Source organism: Calidris pugnax, unplaced genomic scaffold, assembly GCF_001431845.1.
Source record: "Calidris pugnax isolate Ruff unplaced genomic scaffold, ASM143184v1 scaffold47, whole genome shotgun sequence".
Lineage (NCBI taxonomy): Eukaryota > Metazoa > Chordata > Aves > Charadriiformes > Scolopacidae > Calidris > Calidris pugnax.
The window spans coordinates 41234-55155 of NW_015090809.1; the positions used below are offsets into that span (position 1 = coordinate 41234).

General features: G+C 40.1%; 1 long non-coding RNA gene across 1 annotated transcript in view; it reads right to left on the reverse strand.

Annotated features, from left to right (window-relative positions):
- LOC106885872 overlaps window positions 1-13922 on the reverse strand; it is a 73323-nt gene that overhangs the window by 577 nt on the left and 58824 nt on the right. The gene's annotated exons all lie outside the window — the stretch shown is intronic.

Below are 13922 nucleotides of genomic sequence, written 5' to 3' on the forward strand. Positions count from 1 at the left end.
ACATATAAATTATTCATAAAATGTAGTATTCAGCAGTTTAATCTTAGTAGCCAGTGATACTAAGATTTTTTGATAATGCATCTGTGTCAGTAATAACTTTGCATATGCTTTGTAATCAAAAACATAGAAACCACTGATTACATATAAAAATATATACAGTAAGGCGAAATAACAGGTTTTGTTTTCTTCTGCTGTGAGAGTGATAGAACTATGGGGAACATGAAATGATGCTCTAGACAAATTAGTCTGGGTCATCCCAAAGAAGTGATGCTATGACTGTTCTCTGCCTATTCATCAGACTGCATGCCAGATCTATTCACTTCTTATCGCTTCTAGCTTTATTCAGTTTATTCTGCTGCTGTTTTTTGAGGAAAGGTTATTTTTCTCCATGTCATTAAAATTTAGATATATGCAACAGCAAACCAAATCTCCTTGGAATACTGTTTTCCTCCAACAAAAGACACCTCTCACTTTGGCACTTCTCAATCTGTGACCACTATAATATGCAAGTGCTTCTCAACTCCTGGTGAATGCTGCCCTCACAACCTCACGGTAGAAAACGTATTGCCTTGGTTTATAGAGTAGGAAGAAAAAGAGACAGAGAGAGGATGCAGCTTACTCTAACTGTCTAAATTAAGGTGATAGAATCATATGTAGTTTCAGTAGATACAGGGTCCTTCAGAGAGAAATCTGTACATATCTAACACAGGTACCCTGAACCAACCACTTAGGAGCCTTTCTCTTTTCTTTCTCCACCGCAGCAGCTTAGGAATTACCTATACATGCACCTAAAATCATAGAATGGTTTGGGTTAGAAGGGCCCTCAAAGATCACCTTGTTCCAAATAAGTCTAAATGCAAGTGAATATTCTCTTCACTGCAAGTCTAAGAGCAAAGCCCTGTAAAGATCATGTTTGGGTTACCCACTGTGAGATACCTGGCCTTGGAATGAAACACAGTAAGCATCAGAGTGTCCCACACGGTCTACAAGGAGAGGGGAAGACTTCAGACTGGTATTCCTATGCTTGGGTATCAGACAGGCCTTCATATCAATGCCTATTCACTCCTCATTCCAATCCTCTCTTTTTGTGAAGTATCCATCATGTTAATGTTATGTTATGGCTTTTATAAGACTTTACACTGCCCCCCCGCCACTCCCCTTTTTTGCTTCATGTACCAAACTGATTTTCTATTTTTTCCCCCAGCTGTTTCAGTATTGTCCTTTCACTCCACAGTATGCCTTTATACTTCTCCCACAATTTTCGTTTGGTAAAATTTTTCTCTTTGTTGCTGCTTCCATCGTTCACCTAACTACCAGAATTGTCTGGCTTGTTTTTCTCAAAGGCACCATCTTAGCACTGCTTTAATTTGCTTTAGTGGTCAGAGACCAGCTCCTCTTCTTCTGCTCCTTTGGTGACACAATACTTCGCTCTCTATTTAACTTATTCTGAAATGTGCCAGTACATCTGTGTACCATTCTGAACAGCTGAAAGAATTTATTTTAAATTGTCACACAGTTTATTAATAAAGAAGAAAAATGCACGTGTATATTTTTCCTTAAAACAGTATACAGGTACTGTACAAAAATGTACACAAAAATAATGTTTAGCCTCATTCAGACATGTGGCCAATGGGAACCCGCAGGCAGAAAAAAAGTCCAGACACAAGATGGGAAAGATATGCAACAGATAAAGAAACTCTTCAAACCTGACTGCCTTAAAGCTGTGTAAAGAATATGTGTTGATACAGTGCCATATTGACATTTTATAGACATGGTTTTCACACTATTCCATTATTACAGAAGGCTACAATCCTACAGATGTTTAGACATGAAGAACTTTACTCAGTCACGTCAGTGTTTTCATGACTGGGTCTTAAATTCCTTCTCCAGAGAGTTAATAAGAAAACCTTCACTCTTGGATTTATCATAGAAGAGCAGCAGTTGCTAGATATATTTCTGTTGAAACATGAGAACATACAAGAAACACCATGTTAAGCTTGTGTCCATTTTCTGAAATGCACTATGCCCATGATTCAAGGGCTTCAAGAACTTAAGTTAAATATGGGATTCAAATTAAAGATGTGTTTCTGTATTGTTCTGAATTGGGACATCATTGAACATCAGACACATTGTTCCCCAAGCAACAAATAGAATCTTCTTTAGCAAGAACTGTATTTTAACATTGTGAGTACAAGTAAAAAGAGAAGAAACAGCAGGAACGTGTTAACTACAGTATTTGGAGACAGTAAAGTGATACAGCCTGAGAGCCAGAGAGCTAATGATAATGCATATCTAGAGGAGAGAGTAAAATTTTCATTTGTATTTAATATCTACATACTGGGATAGTTAAGCAAATCTACATCCAGTTTCAGCCAAAGTCACGGAGCCATTGGGTCCTCACTAATCCAACACACCAAAAAAGTGCTAAAGGTAACCTCAAGGATTAATGGCTGACAGTAGAAATCAATATACCTGTTTTAACTTAACTCGAGTACATATTTTTAAAGGCAAATGGCATAAGCCATCCTTTTACCATGGCAGGTTTCAACACAACAGGATTGCTGGTTTAACTCACGATTTTAAAAATGTAATTCTTACACATAATGACAGAAGTGCAATACAAAATGCCAAACGTTGTATAACTGACACATAATGTCCACTAAAATGAAAAAGTCACATTTTACTTCATAGCAACGCAGGGTGTTCACTTAATGGAAAGAAATGGAAAGTTATCCTTGTAATTGATTAAACCCTCCCAAAGCAACACGACTGACTGGAACCCCATTACTGGGGTTTTTTTTCACCACTTGACCAATAGCCTGCAAGTATTTTGTGAGAACTTGCCACGAAGAGCAGTAGCTTTGAGTCTACATTACCTCTTACCTGACTTCCAGAACGTGGAACTCCATTGGCTCACTTCTATATGAATTATTTCCTCCATGCAGCAAAACATTAGTAAGCTGTAATTTCCAGTGACCCTTAACTAGACTACTGTGATAATTTTCACAACTTTTACAGGTTGTTTATTCCCTCCTCCCTCTTTTACAGGTTCTTTATTCCCTCCTCCCTCTCCCTGTATCAGGCAGACTGCTGACTACTCTTTGTTGAGAAGTTTTAACATTTTTCCTCTCTGATATTCAAAGATCCCTGTGTTTGCCACTTGATTCATGGGCTGAAAAATCTTTGCTTTTCTTAGTTGGAAAATCCTAGATCTGAAACTAACAGCAAATTCCTGCGAAGAATTAAAAGCACTTGCTCTGAGAGGTTCTCTGTAGGGAAACATTTCCTTCCAGAAACATGCTCACAATACTAACATAGATTATACCAACTAGGTTTCAATAATCTAACGTATCACATGAAACTTCCAAAGAGTCACTTCCTTGTTCATTGTCTTCCCATAGAGAAAACTCTTGCTCCAACTAACTACTACTAAGAATATTAAAAAAGATAATTTTGAACTTACCCAACTAATGGCACTCATGTTAAAGAATCAAATGCTCATTTCTGTTTCATGGGGACTAAAGCACTTGCTCACTGAGACATACTGTTAAAAAACAACATAATCAAAACCAGAAATACAGGCCTATTCTGCCCATTACCTCTACCATCATGACCAAACCAGGCTTTTATTCCTTTAAGATAGTTCACTAATACTTGCTATCTTGAAATAGGAATCCAATTTAACAAAAATGGATTTTAGCTCTAAATGTTCCTTGAACAATATAGCATCCTCAGTGTTAGCTTGCTGGATGTGATACTCGCATTTTTTAAGTTTATGGAACTTCATTCAACTTTCAAGAAAAAACTGTCTCCTAAATATATCTTGGAAAACTGTAACTCATTTCTGCTTCACCTGTTCAAGATAATCTTGGCTAAAGTAAGAGAACATACGAAAGCATAAAATAGCATTTGTGGTCAAATGCAGTTACATGACTGACCCCTGGGAGACGAAGCCTACTAAAACAATCAATAAGGCTGAAGTAGGATCTCCATGAAGCGGCACCAGTAATCCCATTTTAGGGAAGTGTTGGCTATGAATCTTCTTTAGAATAATTTAGTATTTGCTAAAAGACATCCTAGATGTGGTAACTACAGCTATTTCCTATGCACATAAGCTCCACAGCCTGACTGTGCAACTCTACTAATACACTTCTATGCAAAATGCACATTTTTGTGACATGATGCCACTCGAACCAACAGGAGAAAATTGCTTCTTACAGCCTAAGTCCTCAAAACACCTGCAAAGACTGAAAAAATGGGGTTTATGCTGAAGTAATATGGAAACAATCAAGGCAAATCAAAACCATTACGTAAACAAGCAGGTTACTAAAAATAATTAAGAGCAAGTTAGTAATTGACTGCATTTGAACAATCTTGTAGTTGCTGTCATTGAATGCTCATACAATCAGATCATTGGCAAATGGCTGGAATACACGGATTTACCCCAGACTTGCCTGGTGTTTCACAAGATACGCTGTGCAGGCCCGTATGCTAAAATATCGTATTGTGAACCCAAGTGTACAAATAGCAGGTTTCAGCGTAAAAAGCTGAAGCGTAAGCTCTGGCCTATGGCAACTGTAGTCCAGGGTGATTATCCACAAGCAGTGTGACTAACTTGAATAACCACGGCACTTCTATTTATTCCATATACACCACTTGTATTTTTTCCATAACTACAGTCTACTAATCACTGCTGGAAACAAGAGAGTAGGCCAGACAGATCCTGGTTCAGCCTGTTAATTCTTAAATACTTAAGATTTTTAACTGAGGAGGTTGTGTTTCTCAAAGTTTTGTTTAAAGTAGATGCATATTGAAATTGTCACATACTCCTCAGGCTGTAATAACTCCCAATCAAATGCTGCAACACAGTATGAGCAGGAAGAACATCACTGCAGGTGGAGAAGTGCTGAAACTGAAGTGTAGCTACCGCAGCTCCTACAGCCTTTTTCTGACTCACTGCAGCATATTTCACAGCAGAACTGCTGGCCACTCTTAGCCATCCGTATCTAGGGGTAAGATTCATACCTGGCTGAAAACTTCCATGGAAAAGGCTTTGGAAACAAAAATAAAACGAAGACATTGGCAACTGTGCATTACGAAAACAGTGAGGAAGATTGTCATTGTAATAGCAGATGTGCCCCCTTACAGAAATTGTGCTCCACACACGATGTCACAGGAGTCACACAACTACCAGAAGTGTGTCCCCGGGGACTGATCTGTGTGCAGCTCCTGGGCCAGAGCCTCAGGACACCACCCCTCTGCAGCATCTTTGGACCTACCTGGGGGAACAACACACTTTCCTAGGGAGCCACGTGAAGCAAACTTACTGCTCTTTCATATAAAATACATCAAGGGTCGAGAACAAATACTAACACACATGGTTCTCAATGCATTGGTCAGGAAAACCAAGGTAGGTAGCCAGAAAGTACATTGCTCAGGGGGTATGCTAAGGGTCTGTTCCTGTGCTGAATCAGCAGTTGTATCTGGTACTGCTTTTGATCCTTGTTTTGTCTTTAACAAAGAAGATATGTAACTTCTGAGGTAAACCCATATTCTGTAATGTGCTGAACAAGTATTTCATAAAAGGGGAAAAGTTTATCTTAGAGTCATTTTGATGTCAAACGATTTATTAGAACTCAGAGCCAAAACAGGTAACAGCCCTAAGGAAGTGCTGAATCTTTCAAAGAATTCAACTCTAAGAGGAGTTAAACTCTAGTACATGAACAGGAGGGTTGGGATTTGGGAGGGAGGTGAGGAGCAGAGTTTTGCCAATCAAACAAAGATTTCCCACACATATGTCCACGCAATTATCCGCATCAATACCTGAAAAAGATGCAGGCATTAAAGAAATGCACACTTCAAGAGGCTACTAATGAGCTTACTTCTGTAAGAAAGTCTGGATTAGTCAATGCCTCTTTCAAACTAACCTGAAAAATAGCGTTTGGCCAAGTCCACTGACATCTGCCACAACTTTATTTAGCCTTCTGCATTCCCTGGAGATACTGCCTAGGAGCTGCCCTGCAGTACCACACCAGAGCAACTGCAGACAGAAGGGAATGTAGACAGACATGCAAAGTGTTTAAAATAGGAAACACAGGCTCTGTGCTGGGGGCTAGTGTAACAGGTGTATATATATTGGGAGCTTATATTAATGAGGCTTCTGTTACACATGCACAAGGCTGCCAGCAGCCTTTTCAGAAGTAGATGGGTATTTTGGTTAAAGTCAGACAGAGTAACCTCGTAGTAACCTCTAGTCTGGCTCACAGCCACCAGGGAGGACGCTGAAGGACTGTCCCTTGGTGCTGCATTGATTAGATTTCTTCCCATAATACATCCAGTGTTTTTGCTCAGTAAACCTTACTGACAATTGAATCAAGAATAAAGAGTGAGAGGGGAAATAAAAGCTGATCTCCATGTGAAAATGGGCCATAAAATTAACAAGGTTCTCAACATCAAGTAATTCTGTCTGCTCTATTGTGGCCAGAAAATCAGAGCCTGTAAAATACATAAGCAAGCACGGAGGAAAAAACAACAAGCAAAAAAAATCCAAACATTCATACAACATCAAAGTCGAATATTTAAACACACAATACTTAAGAAATCCTGCTAACATTTCCCTGCTAACATTTAAATACTTCCTTGTCCATATATTGTGCATGCATTGTTTTTCGATACTAGTTATGTTGGCAAATCCATGTTTGCCAGAATCTTTTACGGTGCTGTGGACATGTTAATATACACGTTTCCTAATTTCCCTGTCTTTCAGCATCAACAGTGCTCAGAATGCATCTTCACAAAAACAAACAAAAAAGCCACAGACTCTTAAAAAAAAAAGCAGATGATAAACTGGGATGTAACAACTCTTCAGTGGAGTAGTTTTTCCTCCAAGAATACATCAATGCACTGGGGTATTATACTCCCTCCCACCACCCAGAACACGCTCTAATCTAGTTGCTGGGTATTGAAAGTGCAGTGTTCTCAGCTGGACTGTGTGGCTGATTTATTTCAGTGAGGGCAGACTGAGCCTATCCTGTAGGAGACATTTTGAATGTACAAAACTTTAATTACGACCGCAAACAAACTTTCACGGAAAACTTTCACGTGAAGGAGAATTTGCAAATGCAAAGATTCAGTACAAAAGTCTGTCAGACTTGCTGAATGATGTTTCAGTCTTTTGCAGCATGCTAATCTGCCTCCAAAGATAGCTGGATACCGTCTATACGAAAGGTTGGGCTGGTAGAAAACCAGAGGTCTGCAAGTTTTGGTGGTGGATTACCAGTATTTTTTGCTAGAATGATCTTCAGTTGGTAAAAAAGAAACCAAACCCCAAATCATCATCATTGGAAAGACAACTGTAACACTGAGTGTTCCAAACAAACAGCCCATTCATTTAAGAACTGAACGCCACTTTCTATCAATAATGAATCATCTAAGCTCTGAATAACAATTATAACACTCACCTACTTGGTAATTCATGTAAGAACAACCATGATCTTTCTAACGTAAACATAACCTACTACCAAGTATTAAAGTAGAAAGAATGAATAGGATTGTCACGACTTCAACTATCCGCACTGCGTGATAAATAATAAACTATTTCCCAACTTGTAGAGTAAGAGGGGAACATAATATATAGGATTGCTTTAATAAGGCACATGAGAACACACAAATGATTCATTTGTATCTTTGCTAATAACACAAGTGCTCTCAGAATGGCCTGTTATCCAAAAGTGATTAACATAGATAGGAAGACGGGTAGAGCATGCAATGTAATTTTTAAAGGTTTATACCTGTATCTGGATACCAGACTAGATCTTAAATATAGCTACTCAAGCTACACGTTATCATAACTGGGACCTGACAAAGGAAAGCAAAAAAAAGCTTCTTGCTACATGAAAACAGGTGTCTAATATCAAAAGGAAACAATGGTAATGAGCTTTAAATACCGGCATTTGTTTGAGGTTTTCTCCCTGACATCTTTTAAATGAATGACTCTGGTAGAGTAATGTCAAGTAGCAATAATCGGGAAAAAAATACCCAAGTAAAAAGTCGTCCCCACAAGCAGCCTAACAGAGCTGATGCTGAATGTTAGCAAGTTTTTTCACTTCTGGAAATAACAGGCACTGCAATTTCTACAATTTTGTTTAAAATAGTGATCTGATGATTTCTGACCCTTTGACATTAACTACGGGAAAGGAATGAAAGCTGGTGATTCACCTGGCACTAGCTTACATTCCTAGCCACTGCTGATCTGTAAAGTCCTTTTGAGTGTCCAAACACTGTGCAAACTAATTGCTTGCAAACTGTTTGCAAAACTTGCCACCTACATTCAGAGGAGAAAGGTCTTACTTAAAAATAATTTTAAAAATCAGTTACAAAATAAGCCCAAGCACCTTCAGGAAAGAAAATGAGATTTTTCATGGAGGTTCTTTACATGTTTTGGAGCTTAAAACAATTGTGTGGCAAATATATATGATACATTTTGCACAAATGGCCCTTTAATTATTCAAATAGAACTTAAGATTTTGAGTGCCTTGCCCTTCCTATAACTAACATCTTCTTTTCAAAAAAGGCTCAGGAAAGAATCAGACGCCTGATACACTCCATGGTGACAGTCTGTCCTCTACCATTCCACCAACAATGCATGGAACTGTAGGCCTAATTTCAAAACATACACTAATAACATACTCTGCTAAGAGACCTTTTAAGTCTTTCATACCAGAGGTATTTAAGTAGGGTAAGTTAAAACCATACATACTTATAAATTTATCTAACATATAAATGTGCAGTAAGTTACAAAAGCATGAATACCAACATCACTAAAACAAGCTGCTTCTGCAAACCTCAGGGCAGTTCTGTACAGAGATGGAGACTGCAAAATTTTGCAGGGAACCTACACAGTTTTACCCTCTCCACTGCCGCAGCATTTAGGGAAACTCCAGGCTTTCCCTGGCTTTTTGCAGAACAAGAGTCAACAGCCTTTCTTAGAATTACTGGAAAGCTGCAGACCTCAGCTGAGCGATGCCAAAAGCGAGTTATTAATCTATTCATTTGTAGGATGCATTGCTCATATGTGTACTCTGCTGGTGGAGCACATCATGTCTGCTATTTTAGAAGTGGAGTTCTCTGGCCAGAATTGTCCTCCAAAGTTCATTATAGGCTCCCATGTGCCACGAGGATAACAGAAAGGACAGCGCAAGTCCCAGTTTCCGTTTCTTTGTCAACTCTGAATACAGTTTGTGACATTCTACTAATGGGATGGAGGAAGGCCATGGAAGGTATGTGCAGATAAGCCACCCCCAAGCACTTTAACTACCACACAGAGAACTCTTCCTTTCTTCTTGGAGAGTGTCTCTCCAAGCCGTGCTCTTGTGGCTCGCGCACAGTGAACTGACGTATAAGAGTTCAACTAAAAATAGATGGCAATAAAGTTCTGCCAGAAGAGGTGTCTGCTCTGGATCGTTCCACCAGCAAATGGTGTTTCCAAAACCTATGTGTGGAACCCCATATGGCTGCCTTCCAGATGTCAGCAACGCGGACGCATCTCAAGGAAGCAGCAGAACATACTTGCTGCCTGTTAAAATGAAGCACGTAATGGAGGGGACCTAGGAGACTAGACAAACACAGAATACAAGCCCTTGTTATCGCTACTATAAAAAAAATCCTTTGAGTTATTGCCTAAGATATGGCTTATCAAAGTGGTAAACATTGTAAAGAAGTCTTGGCATGAATGTTTGTGTTGTGCTTGCTGAGGCAGCTGTCCCTGGGAAAGATGTATTTATATGTAAAAATCACAAAAATATGGTAATACAGTTATGAATGCATAAGGTTAGGCAGTACTATCATAAGCTGCCTTGTAGTTCCAAGGTTGTTATTTTGAATTAATAGAAAAACAGTTATTAATCCCCCAAGGAACCTAGATTTCAGACACTGAGTAAAAAATGCTCTTCTGTAGGAGGAAAGCAAACCTTATTAACTCCTAGTTACACCTTCAGAGAATTGACTGGAAATCCAGATGCCTTATCTCTGTAACCTATGATCTGAGTCCAGATCACTTGCGCCTTTGTCTACAATTTCACCTCAACTAAATTTGCTTTGCATCGAGTTATTTTTTGTTACATAAATACCTACTTGTGGAGGCTGCTGCTGTTCAACTGGAATCAAAAATCTCTTTCAGAACTTCCCCTTTTATTTATCGTTGAGGCAGCAAGATCGTTTGAAATGAATTCATGATTCATATGAGATGATTTTGGGCATTTTTGGTCCAATGCGATGGTCCTTCCAATTTGCTGACTGAAAACATCACTGTTTCTTGCTGATCCTTTAAAAAATCAAAGCCTTTGATGAATACAAGGGGTGAGGGCCAGTCTCAGTAAATGAATGACCCTAGAAAAAGCTCACTCATGAGAAAAAACACATAGGTAATACACTTACAGACGTATGCTCTCCCTGTAGTTGGTTATTTGCTGGAATACAGTGCTGATACTTTTATATTCAAGTTGTACTAAAAATCTCCCAGTTAATATATTGTTAACATGACTGAGTCATGTAGTTCACATTTTTCAAACTACCAACAGCGATAGGTGTATTTGCTGCATATTGGAGGAACTTCAAAGTAATTTATAAGCACTAACGACAAGGAAGCATTAATCCTTGTTTTGCAGGTGAAGAGCATATGTACAAGAGACTTCTGAGCTTTTGTGTGAATCACTGTGGCAAAGGCAGAAACTTTAGCTGAATTACCTACAACCCCTATCACATCTATATGAACAGCCTTCTGAAATAGCATGGTAGACATAAGAATCTGTCCTGAGAAGAAAACAGAAAGAGACAATTTTCAGTGTAATCCTCTTAAAAGAAAGTGTAGCATCTGTATGCAATTCTCACCTCAAAAGCCAAAAGCCAAAACCCAAGAGCAAAACAGCACATGCTATATTCCTAGAGAGCACTTCAGTCAGGTGTGGCAATTTCTGTCCCTCCTTACTCAGTCCATGACAGCAATCCCTACCTGGCAGTCGGTCTTGTTTGGAGGATTTATTCCCTGTTAGGTAATTTCTCATTTTTCTTGCAGCTTTGAGATTTCATTGTAGATGTTATGGGTGAGAAAGAAAGGAACGACTCTACAGAAGGAGTTTTAGATGCTTTATTTTTACTGCCATACACACCGTTTTCTGAGGTGTTTGGCACTAAGGGTGCAATGTATTAAAATGATTGATTGATTGCATTTTAAAAATAGAAGTACTGTTCTGATACTGGGATTAACTATTATCATTAAGATATGGCAGAATTTTAAACAGCTTTGAAGCTGCACCCTACTGTGAATGTAAAGCGCCGTTCCCCACCCCCCCCCTTGCCCACGTTATACACACAAAATAGAGTTTTTCATAAAGGAACGAAGTAAAGCCACTAACTTCACCCCTCACACAGTCTGTGCCGTGTCCATAGGACCGTGGTATGAGCTCCACGGTGTCCTTTCAATTCTTGCTGTGAATTTTTCATTTGCTTTCAGCAAACTTGTAGCATCCCCCCCCCCCTTTTTTTTTTCCTGAACAACGTTTTGTGTTGCTCTATGGGAGAAGCTTAATCACAGCTATATTGAAGGTTCTAATTTTTAAATACCCTACATATTCTAGATCAGATCTTGCTTATTGAAGGGTCTGCAAATAATATTCAGAATAAATGGCGTAATTTGGTGGCCTAGTACAGCGTAAGCAGGTTCTTTTTCAGAGCTGGGTGAGCGACTGCAGCTACAGGGAGACCCTGCCAGCAGCACGGTCGTGCCAACAGAAAAGAACAGTTGATGGCATCTACCCAAGGTCAGCTCCTCAAATTCGGGAGCTGGTTTTCTTCCAGACACTGTGAAGTCGCTTGTTTAAATGCAGCCAGTCGGCAACAATTAAGCGTCTAAATAAAACATGCAGATTTTGTACTCCTTTTGAAATCTCCTCCATGCCACGCTGTTTATTTTCTATTTCTCACAGTCTTCATTATCCAACAATCAGGCTACAAAATGGCGGTCAGAGTGAGGCAGACATTTTGTAACTGTCTCATTAAAAGCCTAACAGAACAATGAAAATGCGCCGAGTGAAAAGAAGCCAAAAGGAGCGTGTAGCGTTGCGACGACTGAGCTTCTAAGCAAACCCTTTATCTTGTTTTGTAGCAAAGTTGAAAAAAAAAAACAAACCGCACTGAGAAGAAACAACCTCACCGTATTTCACCCCCGCAGAGGCAAAATATAGCCCAGGGCGGCCCTTTTCCAACACTTTCACCTCGGCGAGTGCAGCTCGTCACCTAGCTGAGCGAAGGCTCTTCTGTCTCTACTGTGTGCCATATGGACTCAAGACCACCCATTGACAGTGACTCAGTCGCTATAATCTTAACCACATTCTTCCCTTGAAAGTCCAGACCCTAATGTTTTCTATTACAGCTCCAGGAACTTTACGGTCTTCAGCACAGCTTTTAAAGCACTTGCAACAAAACCAGCCAACGGACGTTTAAAGAACGGAGCCTACCTCTGTCTCGGCAGATAACTTTTCATTTGCATTTAACTATCTATCTCATGTGATATTAGCTAGGGATAGCGAAAGCAGAACAAAGCAATGCCGTAGCTGCTAAAAGCAAAATGCCCCAAGAATTAATAAGCACGTTCCTTTTTTTTTTCAGTTGTGTGCCCACCAGACTGCTCCTAGAAGTATTAGCAACTGATGTATCCTAAGAAGCAAATATGCCAATCTTTAGCAAGAAACTACAAAGCACACGCTACTTGTTACAGATTTAGGTACCTGCCAAATTTCAGGTTTATAGATTCAGACATTTTTACACCCAAGAAAAAACAAAACAAAAAATCCAAAACCAAAACCCAAACCTCCAACAGAAAGTCTGTTTTTCTCACCTTCCTATAAATATATAATAGCTGAGGGAATTTTGCTTACATTTGCTTTCATGATACATAATGAGCAAAGAGCCTAGGCTAATGCTATATTTGAAAAGGGGATACAGGTTTTAGATAAAAACCACCCTGGAATTTCATAACATAATCACAGAATCACAGAATCACTGAGGTTGGAAGGGACCTTTAAGCTCATCTAGTCCAACCACCAACCTAACTCTGACAAGAAAAGAAAGGAAAAAAAAAGCACAAAACAAACCAACTAAACAAATAAAACAACAACAAAAAAAACCCCACCAACACTAAACCATATCCTGAGCACCATGTCAACCCATCTTTTGAACACCTCCAGGGATGGTGCCTCAACCACTTCCCTGGGCAGCCCATTCCAATGCTTGATAACCCTTTCCGTGAAGAAATTTTTCCTAATATCCAGCCTGAACCTCCCCTGGCACAACTTGAGGCCGTTTCCTCTTGTCCTATCACTTGTAACATGGGAGAAGAGGCCAATTCCTGCTTCTCTACACCCTCTTTTCGGGGAGTCGGAGAGCGCGATAAGGTCTCCCCTCAGCCTCCTCTTCTCCAGGCTGAACACCCCCAGCTCCCTCAGCCTCTCCTTATAAGATTTACTCTCCAGACCCCTCACCAGCTCCGCTGCCCTTCTCTGGACCTGCTCCAGCCCCTCAATGTCTTTTTTGTGGTGAGGGGCCCAAAACTGGACACAGCCCTCGAGGTGAGGCCTCACCAGTGCCCAGTACAGGGGGACGATCACCTCTTGGGCCCTACTCACCACACTCTTCCTCCACACTCATGTTCAGCCCACAGTCGACCAACACCCCCAGGTCCTTTTCTGCCAGGCAGCTCCAGCCACTCTGCCCCCAGCCTGTAGCGCTGCAGGGGGTTGGTGTGACCCAAGGGCAGGACCCAGCACTTGGTCTTATTGAAACTCATCCCGTTGGTCTCAGCCCATCAATCCAGCCTGTCGAGATCCCTCTGCAGAGCCTCTCTCCCCTCCAGCAGGCTGACACTGCCA